This window comes from Camellia sinensis, chromosome 14 (genome assembly GCF_055761805.1).
Source record: "Camellia sinensis isolate YWXY chromosome 14, ASM5576180v1, whole genome shotgun sequence".
NCBI lineage: Eukaryota > Viridiplantae > Streptophyta > Magnoliopsida > Ericales > Theaceae > Camellia > Camellia sinensis.
In genome coordinates, this window is record NC_138974.1 from 116542328 (window position 1) to 116555349 (window position 13022).

Here is a 13022-nt window from a genome sequence, read left to right on the forward strand (position 1 = left end):
CTGGCACTAAGATTTATGATACCCCAATTGAGCTTAATGTGAAGCTCAACACTACTGATGATGTGTCTCTAGATGATCCCGCTTTATAACGAGAACCTGTGGGTTGCTTAGTCTATCTGATGGTTACTCTCCCTGATTTTGCCTATACTATTCATGTGGGTAGCCAGTTCGTTTCTGCTACTCGCTCTACCCATTGGGCTGCTTTGATTCAGATTCTTTGCTATCTTCGAGGTACTATCTTTCAAGGTTTCTTGTTGTCTTCTACTTTTTCCTTACACTTGGTAGCCTATGCTGATTTTGATTGGACTGGTGATGTCACTAATCGCAAGTCCACTTCTGACTTCTGTATATTTCTTGGTGATTCCTTGATTTCTTAGAAGAGCAAGAAACAGATCGTTGTTGCTTGTTCCACTACTGAAACTGAGTACCGTACTATAGCCCATGCCACTACTGAGATTGTTTGGCTTCGCTGTCCTTTGTCAAATTTGGGTATCCTTCAATCTTCTCCAACCTCTCTCTATTGCGACAACCGTAGTGCTATTCAGATTGCCCATAACACTGTCTTCGATGAACGGAAGAAACACATTGAGATTGATTGTCACTTTGTCTATCAGCATCTGTAGTTTGGCTCTATCTTGCTTCCTTTCGTCCCTTTGGCTCTGTAACTTGCTGACTTCTTTACCAAGACTGCACCACTACTCGATTTCAATTTCTTCTTGGCAAACTCTCAATATTTTCTACTAAAACACTTTGAGTTTGAACGGGGGTGTGAGAATATTAGTATATATTATTGTGTGAATATTTCGATTGTGTGAATATTTTGTTCTTATGTTTATTCTTATTTCCTATTTAGGATTAGGCCTAGAATTGCTATATACATATCAGATGTACACATTGTATTGCTACACAATTGAATATAGAGATTAATTCATAAATCTTACACTCCCACCCATGACATACCAATGCCATGTAAATGGAATAACCAAAGTACACCAACTAATATACTCTAAACAAAGGCGCACAAACCAGTAAAAAAATATCAAAATCAACGGAAATAATTAATTTGAAATAAATTCTAATTTTACAACCTAGTTCAAAAGAATAAAAGAAAAGAGAAGAAAATAACAAAAAAACACAATCAAAATACCGTACTTCACACTTCCAGTAGCACTTAAGATTTTGCCTACGTCATTAACAGGTGGTAGGGTTGCAAGGGAGGTAGAAAGTTTTGCCAAACCATCATCCTAGCATACACTTGTGTCGAATGTTTAATATTATCATTAAGGGAACACCAATAAAAAAATAAGAAAGAAAACTTTTATGGTGGAAATAAAAAAAATACTGGAAATTTATGTGAAAATGTTGCTTACAGTGAATAAATACTTGGGTCAAGGTGCTTTCTAACAAACTACCCCAAACTAGCACTGACATTAACAAACCATTTTTGTAACACAAATGAATCAAGGTTCATGGCTATCAACATAATTGAATAAAATAATCCAATAGAATCAAGAAGATAGAATAGAATCTAACAAATTTATCGTCATAGAAAAGCTAAATAAAAATTTGTTACAAAACTTGTTGGCCAAACTTGTAACCTGATTGGGACATCTACCAAGGGAGGAAATCTGACATTCATATGTAGATAATTTGGGGAAATGAAAACCAAAAGAAATTAGCAGCAACCAAGACCCCAAAATTATAAATTTCAATCAATCTCAACAAAAATGTATTGATTTCATCATTACATGCTACAATGACTTTCATGCACAAAATGAATGACCATCTAACAACAATTTAATAGGAATTTAGGATTATTCATGTAAAAATGAATTCATCTTCTTCTATTCTGGCAATCTAATTCGAATCTTCTAAAATTCAACCCAATAAAATCTCTATGATTGCAAATCTCTTAAAACCCCAATCCAAAAAAAAGTCTCTATACATCCATCCAAAAGTTTGTGAGAAAGCATTAGCATAAACAAACTTCTAGGAAAATTAAAGAAATGAAGAGCTACCTCTAAATATGATCTGCGAAATGAAAAAAATTTGTGTAAAAGTCACTACCATGGTTATTGAATTTTAATTCTTGTCAGAGACCCAGTAAATAGGACAAAGACCCACAATCAGCACTCTACAATGTTTATAGGTTTCTGGGTGTTTTGTATAATTGGGTGTCGGAGAGAGTGGATCTGGATGTGTTTTCATTTTTAGATTTTTTGGATTCTCTTTCTATTTAGATGGTGGCAGTTGGTATGGATATTTCTCTTGTATTTGTTAGCATCATCTTGATGTTTTTTCTTTAAAAATACTGACTTTATTTTATCAAAAAAAAAGATCTAAATTTATTTAATTTAACTGAGCATATAGTCATTGACAGAGCACATTGTCGAAAAAGAATTTATGTAGCTGACCTTACTTGATTGGTTGGGACATAAGGCTTAGTTTGGTTTGCTTGGCCTTCATGGATGAATTTAGGAGGTAATCCAAGGAGAAGCACACAGATATCAATCATGCTGTGGTTATTGGTAAAGCTGGGGGAGCTAAATGGAAATTGATATTAGAAGCTGAAAAAGCACGTCATGTGAAGTTGGCGCAATATTGAAGTATTTTGGTAGATAGAAGCGAATTTTTTTGATTGCAGAAGGGGTGATGAATTTATCTTTTGTACCTTCTCTTTTCTCTCTTTCCTTGATTGCGTAACGGTTGTGGCCCCTTGTCACGTTCACTAATACAATTTTTTTTTTGTTGTTGATAAAAAAACAAAAGATTGTTTATATTAGACATTTTTCTAGTGATCTCAGTTGAATGACACACACGAAACTAAAATCTTATACATGCTTAGTTCCCAACCATTGTAGAAACAATAATATCCACCATAAAGTTCTGCCCTCTTCCAGAGTTTGAAATCTGGGACTTGCATTTCTGAAAGGAAACCATATGGATATCTCCACCATACCAAAATACCAACAATATCATGGAACTCGTCAAAGAGGCCCTCTAATCTAGCTTGATGAGTTGAGTACTTGGAATTCTTTTGTTTCATTCTACCGTTCCCTTGCAATGCTCAATGATTTCTGTTGGAGTTAAAATCATGTATCTGATCTTTCTTCAATCTTCTTTTTCCAGGTTGCTGCTCTAGGTGTTATTAGCAACATTGTGGTCAATTTTACAACATCGAAGTCAGCATTTGCGCAATGTGGAGTGAAACAGCTTGTTCAGCTATCAAAATCAATGGAGTCAACTGTTAGGGTAAATGCTGTATGGGCTCTGAGGAACTTGATGTTCCTGAAAGACCACAGATGTTGAGAGGGGATTTTCTTAGAGCTCACAGCATCCACTTTAACAAGCCTCATTTGTGGTAATTATTATTTTTATTGTTGTAGTGGTCAAAAGTAATTATTAGTATAGTGTTAATATACTTTTTTTAACCTGACAACTTGATTGTGTCTACATCACAGACCCCGAGCCTTCTGTCCAAGAGCAAGCTTTGGCTTTTGTTTGCAATCTTGTGGATGGGTGTATAGACTCTGTTGAGTATGTTTTTGCAGATAATGGCCTTATATTACATGCTGTTGGAAGGCAATTGCAGACTGCCTCGAAAGCTGAGGTTTTAATTCAGGTTAGAAGTTCATTTTTGTTGGAAAGACCTGAGAATTAACATTTTCCATCCCATTTGATGTGGAGAGTTCATTGGTTGTGTGCCATATTGAGTAACTAGATGGTTGTGGAACTGCATGATTAATTGAAACAAGTGACATATTAGGGTCCAATTGCTTAGAAATATTTTAGAAACCTGGCATATAATTGATAATTGATAATTGGTATTTCTTCTAAGATTGCCAGATCTCTTATGGTTAGCAACTATGTTACATGGACTTGGTAAGAGAGTCGGATTTGGGTACATGTCCAGAAATCGGATTCGCGTGCTCTCTCAATTATAGGACATAGGGACTAGGCTAAAAAGTATCCAAAAATTTAAAATGGATACGGGAATACGGGGATACGGCGTTTTAACATATACATTAAAATTAAATATTCTATATATTGTTGAATTAGGAAGGAGGGGTTGGAAATGAATTAATACTATTAAAAAAAAATGCTTAAAGGGGTTAGTTGTTTTTTGTAAGTTGATGTTGATTTGAAGCTTTTTGCAAGTGAAACTATAACTTAGGTCAAGTTTGACATATTGTAAAAATGTTAAAAAGTTATTCAAAAAGTTAAAAAGTTAACACTATTCACCAAAAGTCAATAATTACGGCTGCACAACTCCAAATCTTAATTTTTCCCTACAAATCAATTTTTATAATTTTTTATTACACATTTTTTCATAAAAAGTTAAAAAATTAACCTAAATATTCATATTTTCTTCCTCAATTTTTTAATCCAAAAAGATAAAAAATACACTTATTTAGAACATTCCAAACAACCCTTAAATTTATGGAGGTGATGTTGTTTGCAAATTGAAAGTTAAGCGGCAAAGAAGGTGGTGTCATATTATCAAATTACAATTCCAAGTGCAAATAAGATGACGTCACACCTGATGACATTCTGAAGTAAAAAAAACCCAGCTGTCTCTATTTGATTATATAATACTACGGTCCAGCTTCTGTCAACTGAACCGTATTGTTGGATCCGTGAGGTCCACTACGGGTCCCGTTTTGAAAATCTGAACCGCCAATATGTAGAACTCGTTGAGTACTGCATGCCTGTAAAAAATTACATTGATTGGATATCGATAGTTATGTGATCAAATCAATTTTGTATAAAAAAAATAAACGGTGAAAAAGTTAACAGTTGATAAAAAACTGTTTTGTTCACATAGCTATCGATATCCGATCAACGTGATTTTTTACAGACAAATAGTATTCAACGAGTTCTACATATTAGACGGTTCAGATTATCAAAACAGAACCCGTGATGACCCCCACGGCCTTAACGATACGATCCAATCCGATCACAAACTAAACAGAAGCCATGGTCATAATACTAATATACTTCTTTCATTGATAACATAAAAAGCTGTACCTACTCTATGTCACATAACATACACTGGAGATTGCTTCTTTATGCATGTGATATACACTGCATATATATCAAAAAGTTGGCATATGTGTTGTATTAAATATATATATATATACAAATATTAATACAAAAATCCATTTTGTGTGTGTGTGAGAGAGAGAGAGAGAGAGTTGCTTGTTGACGACACTGCAAGCTATACCTGCGACACACCTTCTTCTCTTCTCCGGCGAATTTTCAGAGGTATGGAACAAGTTTCACACTCATTACCTAAAAGTTCTTTTGTATGGAGTTCTTCCCAAAGTTAGACGTGTCCGAGATAACAGAGCCATGTCCGACACAGATCTTGCAACCGCACTCGTGTCGTGTCGTGTCGTGTACTCTCGTGTCGTGTCGTGTACTCCCACTTGAACTGGCGAATCCATATAACACAGGTTAGCATACAAAATTTGTTGGACATGTTTTAAGTAAACCTTGATTCATTAATAGCAAACCAAATGTATGTGTATACGTGAGTAATATGTGTATGAATGGATTAAAATCAAGCCCTGAAAATGTTCTACAACACCATCTTGGAACTCCTCTGAACAGCAAGCTAAAAAGGCATCATGCCATCAATGTAAAGAACTATTTTAACAACATAGAATGAAGAAAGAGATTAAAATCACCATATCCAAAAAAGCCTATCAAAACCAAACAATGTCATGTCAAATACCAAAGAGGTTACCATATAATAGTAGTAATCCTCACAAAAACAATTCACAAAATTAACAGAGATATTTAAAGCTAAAAAGAAGAGGGTTGTATAATGTAAAGATGCATGTTTAATCCCCTTTTTACCCATTTCAATGAGAATCGTGAGGGCATTATAGCAACCACCTCCATTGACACCGTCGCTGCCAACTACACTCCATACCTCCCAACTCCATCACCATCCTCATAGCAGTTGGGCATATTTCCCCCACACTTGAAGCAAGCATTACCACCATGATAGCGGCCATAATGCCCATCTCTATACTTGCCTCCTCCTATGTACCCATCTCTTTACCTACTACCTCCACCTTACCCACTTCCACCACCTTCGTAACCCGGTTCACCCCTACTGTGTCCATCTCAACCATCACCCATGCCTTTGCCGTTAAAGCCATACCCACTACCACTGTCGTCTCAGTGCTTACCTTGAATCAATTACTCATTGAGCCAAGTAACATAAGCAGCTTTGGAGCTTTGGTATGGCCACCATCTCAGGACTTGATCACAAACTCATTGGACTTGTTAAAATTAATGTATATTATTAATTGATATCTATTTGATTACAAATTACAACTTCTATAAATAGAAAAGAAGGTGGTAGTAGGTGTAGTGTAGTGGGTGATAGGAGTGAGTGGTGGAGGTAGGTTTGGTGGAGTGTAGTAGGTGATAGGAGTGAGTGGTGGAGGTAGGTTTGGTGGAGTGTGTAGTAGTAATTTACATTTACATTAACAGCCCCCCTCAAACTCAAGGAGGATAGGTACTAGCCAACTTGAGTTTGGAGAGAGTAACAAAACAGAAAAATAAACTGATAAATAAAACAGGATAGGAGACACGGTATGGTCGTGTCAGACCGATGTAGCAGACAGTTTATGGGGTCATGTCGGACCGTTGTAGCAGACACTGTGTGGTCGTGTCAGACCGATGTAGAAGACAGTTTACGGGGTCATGTCGGACCGTTGTAGCAGGACAGTTTACGGGGTCATGTCGGACCGTTGTAGAAGACAGTTTACGGGGTCATGTCGGACCGTTGTAGAAGACAGTTTACGGGGTCGTGTCGGACCGTTGTAGAAGACAGTTTACGGGGTCATGTCGGACCGTTGTAGCAGACACTGTGTGGTCGTGTCAGACCGATGTAGAAGACAGTTTACGGGGTCATGTCGGACCGTTGTAGCAGGACAGTTTACGGGGTCATGTCGGACCGTTGTAGAAGCTTGTGGTGGTGCACCAAGGGGGCGACTTAGGGAGTGCGCCATGAGCGACTTATACATGATACTGTGTATAACCCCCCCTCAAACTCAAATAGGTGTGAAGATAGAAACCTATTTGAGGTTGAAACAAAGGGATTGATAAAGCGGACCGGGGTAGAAGACACTGTATGAGTGGGTAGATAGGTGGCCCAAAAAAAATATACATGTAGATATATATCGAGCCCTCAAAAGTCGTGCCCTCAAAAGGTGTGCCCGCACCCTCAAAAGGCGTGCCATCAAAAGGCGTGCCCGAATGCATCAAAAGGCGTGCCATGAAAAGGCGTGCCAGTTTGTCGGCGAGAAGAGGCGCGCGATGCGCGTGGCTGCCTCGGCTATTTAACCAAGACAGAGCTGAGGCAGAGGCGAAGACAAACAATTGGCGAAAATCCTCTGAAAAACTCTTCGTTTTGCTGAGAAGGTTTTGCTGAGAAGATACTCTGTAACACTCTCTATAACACTCTGTTGCCCAGAAAAAAATGGCTTCGTCTTCCCGCGGGCTGCTTACCCTCTTTCCCGACCTCAACGAGTCCACAGGAGAGAGAACTGGTGCGGTGGCCAGTGAACCTCAACCAAACACTGCTGGGTTTGCTCCGCTGAACTTTCCGATGCGGTCTGTGGAGCAAAAAATGGCGGTGCAGTCGGATGTGGAGGCCAATCAATATACGTTGAAGGCATGTGTGGAGTCCATGACGGCGGTCACAAATCTATCGCACCGGCTACAGAGTAGGACAAATGAGGTGCAGCAGTTAAACTCCCAGCTGGCTCTGCTCCAACGCATGTATAAGGATGCGCGAGCAGAGATAAGCGTGCTAAGGGCAGAAAACAAGGAGCTGAAGCGGAAGGCCACCGTGATGTTCCGATTTGGAGGGCCACCATATGCTGCAGTGGAGGAGCAGGGAGGAGGCAACTTGCTTGGTGGTCTAGGAAGCACGGAGGCAACACCGTCAAGGGCCGCCCAGGATGGAGGCAAAAAGAAGAGACCGGCGGCAGAGTAGAGAAGGGATACGGAAAAAAAATCCTTTGGTTGTTGTGATGGTGGTCTTGGCTGTTTTTTTTTTTTTTTTTTTTTTTTTTTGTTTTTTTTTTTTTTTTTTTGTAAGTGTGATCGGGGTTGAGCCTGGAGATGAATAAAATAAGGTAAAGTTTGGCCTGCCATTGTGTTTTTTTTTTTTTTTTTTTTTTTTTTGTTTTTTTTTTTTTTTTTTTTTTTTTTTAAAATACCCATGGTCAAAAGATGGAGTAAAAAAAAATTGAGTGGGGAACATCAGTGTGTAAAAAGAATGAAAAAGAAAAAGGATGGGTTGGATTTGTATAAAATAATAATAAAATAAATGAGTGGAGGTGGTGTGTGTAAAACATGAATATATTGGAACCAAAAATATATTGAGGAGGAAAATTGGAATCAACCCACGTGGGTGGAGGTGGTGTGTAAAACACTTTATGAAAAGATGTGGGTATTGTTTATTGTATGATGATAAATAAATAAGAAAAGATGTGTGTGCAGGTGTATGCATGATGGAGCAGTGTGCATAGCTATATATGTTTTATATTTTTGGTTTTTTTTTTTTTTTTTTTTTTTTTTTTTTTTTTTTTGGTTTTGTTTTTGTTTTTTTTTTTGTATTGTATGGTGAAAAAGGGAACACAAAAAAAAAAATAATAATAATAATAAGAGAAATAAATAAAAATTCTATTTTGTGGTGAAAGAGGTGTAAAAGGTGATTAAAAGAAATAAATAAAGAAAGTGTAATAAAATATGAGGGAGTGGGTATTCAATCCTGCCAAAAGGAAGAGAGAGAGAGATGGGGGTGTCGTGATTGCCTCAGATCATCATGGATTAAAATATGAGTGAGTGGGTGTATGGTGATAGTGGAATAAAATATGAGTGAGTGGGTGTGTGGGGGTTGTGGAATGGGACAAAGTAAAAAAAAAATGAGAATCAGGAGAGGGGTGCAACATTTCGCTCTCTGTGCGTCTTTATTCTCCGTAAGAGAGAGAGATCTCTGGCACCGACTTGATGCGGTGGCCGCGAGCCATGACGAGGGAGGGAACGGCGGAGCGGTTCTGGTTGATGGTGATGCGGCGGTGCCAGCGGTCGCCAGATCTTCGTCGGAGCGAACATGCGGCCGCCGCGACACATGGTTCCGAAGGCACCGGGGAGACGGCGTAGGGCTGGCGACTGTGCTTGGACATGTTGGTGTGGACGAAGGTGATGATATCGGGGCGGATCGAGGATTGCATGACGTCCGGCAAGGGGAGGGTGGTGGTGGCGCCGTCGGCGACGATGTCGGAGTCGAGGTTGTGAACGGAGACCCGAGGGCGGGCCGCGGCCATTGCTGGTGGCGGAGAGGGAAATGACGTCATCGCCGGAGAGAGAAAAATGGGTGTGCAGAAGTGGGGTGGGTGTGCATGAGGAAGTGAGAAGCTGAAGAAACCTCCATTTAACCAGAGAACAAGAGGCTTGGAAGGTGGATCTATTTCGGCTTCAACAAAATAGTAGAACATGACTTTCATTGTGAAGAAGATGGCATGACTTTCAGTAGTATAAAGAGGAAAGAGACTACAGAGAGAGAGACAGGAATTTGAAGGTATGTGTGGAAAATTCCAGCGGGCAGCAAAGGCAAAGTTGCCGGCCGGCTGCCCGCCGGTGGCAAAGAAATACAGGCTTAAATCTTATCTCTGCTCTGATACCATGTTAAAATTAATGTATATTATTAATTGATATCTATTTGATTACAAATTACAACTTCTATAAATAGAAAAGAAGGTGGTAGTAGGTGTAGTGTAGTGGGTGATAGGAGTGAGTGGTGGAGGTAGGTTTGGTGGAGTGTAGTAGGTGATAGGAGTGAGTGGTGGAGGTAGGTTTGGTGGAGTGTGTAGTAGTAATTTACATTTACATTAACAGGACTCACCAACTCTAAGGCTCCAAAAGCCCTTGGATCAAATTGAGGGCTGATGGGAAAAAAGATCGTTGTGACCGTCATCGAGGGTGATGAACCCAAGGCCATCTAGTCGGTGAACCACTTTACCATCCCCTTCTTATGTTCCTCCACCATCGGATCAAAATGGTTCTCACAAAGCCCCTTAACCTAGAAAGCGAAGATACCAGCACCCTTAGTGAGGTAGCATGGATGGGTATGCTGTTTTTAAAAGAGAGATCATGTGTTTGTATCACTTTTGAAGATGTTAACAACCTTTCTTTTATAGGGAATGTACGTACTCGGCAATGTGGCATCTGGGAATGAGTTCCAGAAGGAAGCAGTTACGCAACAACTTTTCCCACAAATGGGCAACGACACCCAATCAATTATGATCAAGCTTTTACAGGAGTAATGATGGCCAGTTACGCATGGCTGCTGTCTGGGCTTGTAGTAAATGTGGCCTTTCCAAGCAGTCCCGGTGCATATGATCGGGTTGTAAAACTATGAAATGGCGGTGTAATTTCTCAATTAAAGAATATGGTCAATGATCCCTGCTTGGATGTAAAGGTGATAACCAATTATCTAAATTCAGATGGTTCTTTGCTTGCTATTTTTATTTGTTTGCTAAAATTAAATTTGATTCTTTTCATGCATCAGCTTCGTGTAAGAACTGTAATGGGGCAATTCATGGCTTTTGGTGATGGCTTGACATGATTGTTTTTTTCTCATTCATTGAACTTAGAACCAATACAAGAGATTTTGATGCCAATTGATGCCTGGGCTTTCCCACAATTTGTAAGGCATCATTTTCACCTCCATTGGTGGCCCTCGACACGGTATGCATCTGTCAAGGTTTATGTTGAAGTTTTATGGTCATACCAATTGCCACGTTACTTGTGTATCATTGTAACAGTTTAACATTAAATTTTGCTATATTACTGTTTGAAAAAAATTGTTATATATGTCATGAATTGAGCATTTATTGAACACAATGGACATTGTTCTTTTGTATTTGTTTTTCCCCTAAGCTAGCCCATCAGCTAAGGATCCCCCACACCCTCATGTGTGCAGGCAGGTTACCTGGGGCTTGAATGCTGGACCTTGCTCTAATGGGGTAGCAGAAAACTACCTCGTGCTGGTTAAGTTATAATATGACATTGAACAGTTCAAGTTCAAGAAGACTTGCAATCTACTTTTGCACAAATTTTCTTGGAGTGAATTTGATTTAATCTTCAGAGCAATTTTTTTGATTAACATGCTAAGCAATGCAGTTTTTCCCCGACATCACCATTCTATTCCCTTTTTGTGGTTGCCATTAGAAGTCATTCATATATTGTGAATACTGCGACCTTTTTCTGTTGCAGGTGTAGTGCATTGCTTTGAGTCTTTCCCATTCAAAACATAGTGGGGAGCTAGCTTATCTTGTGGGTACCACTGACCAGGTTAATTTTAAAAAAACTAATCCCCATGGTGCAACCTGCCATCTCATTTCTAAACATGATTTTGTTCTTTGTATCATATTATCCCTTTCCATGTACATTTTGTTGGGCTTAATAGTTAATGTATTATGTTATTTGTAAATTTGTGTGTTGAATAATTGCACCATTGTCAAGTTTCTAAACAAAAATGTCGTCAGCTGCACTTTAATTCATAGCAATGTTGTAGTGTTGGATAAGTTGATGTACAATGTTGTGTCTATTTTCTAGCAGCTTATGTTTTTTAGACTAGTGGTGATCTGACATGATATTAGAGCTTTGGTTCTAGGGGGTCTCAAGTTCAAGTCTTTGACTGCATTTGGTCCCCTGTTGGGTATATTTCTTTGTTTCTCTCCACTTACATGATTGGGTTGCATGTGAGGAAGCGTATTAGATTACAATGTTGGGCTCTTCCTAATAACTTCAAATTTTGGGACTAGTGATCTAACAGTATTTTGAGGCTAGTGTATTGACACATGCGAAATCGATGCCCTTAACTGGAGTGACTTTTTAGAAAGAAAGGATGCTACCAGGATCAGATAAGGGAGATCAAATTAGGGGTTCTCAGGGTATGGAACTCCTAAAAGAGTAACTACTTGGACTTTGCAGTTTTGCTAATTAAGCTGGTCTTCTTGATTTTTCATTTTGTGAGACTGGAGTGTGTGTGTGTGTGTGTGTGTTGGGGGGGGGGGGGGGGGGGGGGGGGGGGGGGGGGCGCTGGATTGACCAAGACTTTGCTTGAAAGTTAGCAGAATTCATCACAGCCTCCTCTGCCTTATGAACAATGATTGCTTAACCTGGTTAATATGGTACTGGTTGTAGCAAAGTGTCCTTTCATCAATAACTTAAGATTGATAATTTTCGTAGCCCATCATTCAAAGGTCACAGTCTGAGTTTGCTTGATGACACTGCCCTTGTAGGACTGAAAAAGGCTTGCAGAGTTTTCCTGTGCCATTCTGCAGATCTCTATCCTAGCTACTGAATTGCTGTTTTGTTTTTCTAACAACAATGTAGTGCTATTGATGTTCATAATTTGTGTTATTTAATCCAAACAGGCAACCAAGTTGGCTGAGGCATTCAGCTCAGGAACCTGAAGTCTCGAGGCACATTACATGCAAATAGATCGCAGGAGATTCGTCTCATCCGTAGCGATCAGTGACCACCCTATTAAGCTAATATTCGAGTACAGGCACAAGATTTGAGTCTCGGTTACTAGCAATTTTGCCAGGGACACAAGACAAACTATAGAACGCTCAAATACGTGCATGTGGGTCTTACATATAGGCCTCCATATGAGTATTCTGTTTGTTTGTGTAAAAATGATATTTCTCAAGAAATGTTTACTTAACATGTCTAAGGCTCCATCACAATCTCACTAATGAGTTCACTCTTAACAAATCAACATTTTGTGCCCTAAAAGAATTGCAATTTCATAATCATAGTAATGCGTTCTTATGTCAAACATTAAGGATGTGTTTGGATTATAGATTTGTAGAGAAATTTGCAAGGGAAAGTGAATGAAAAAGGAAAGAATACGAAGAAAATGAAGTTAAATAAAGCTAAAATTTTATTTCCTTCATTTTCCTTGATAAACCCAAGGATTCATA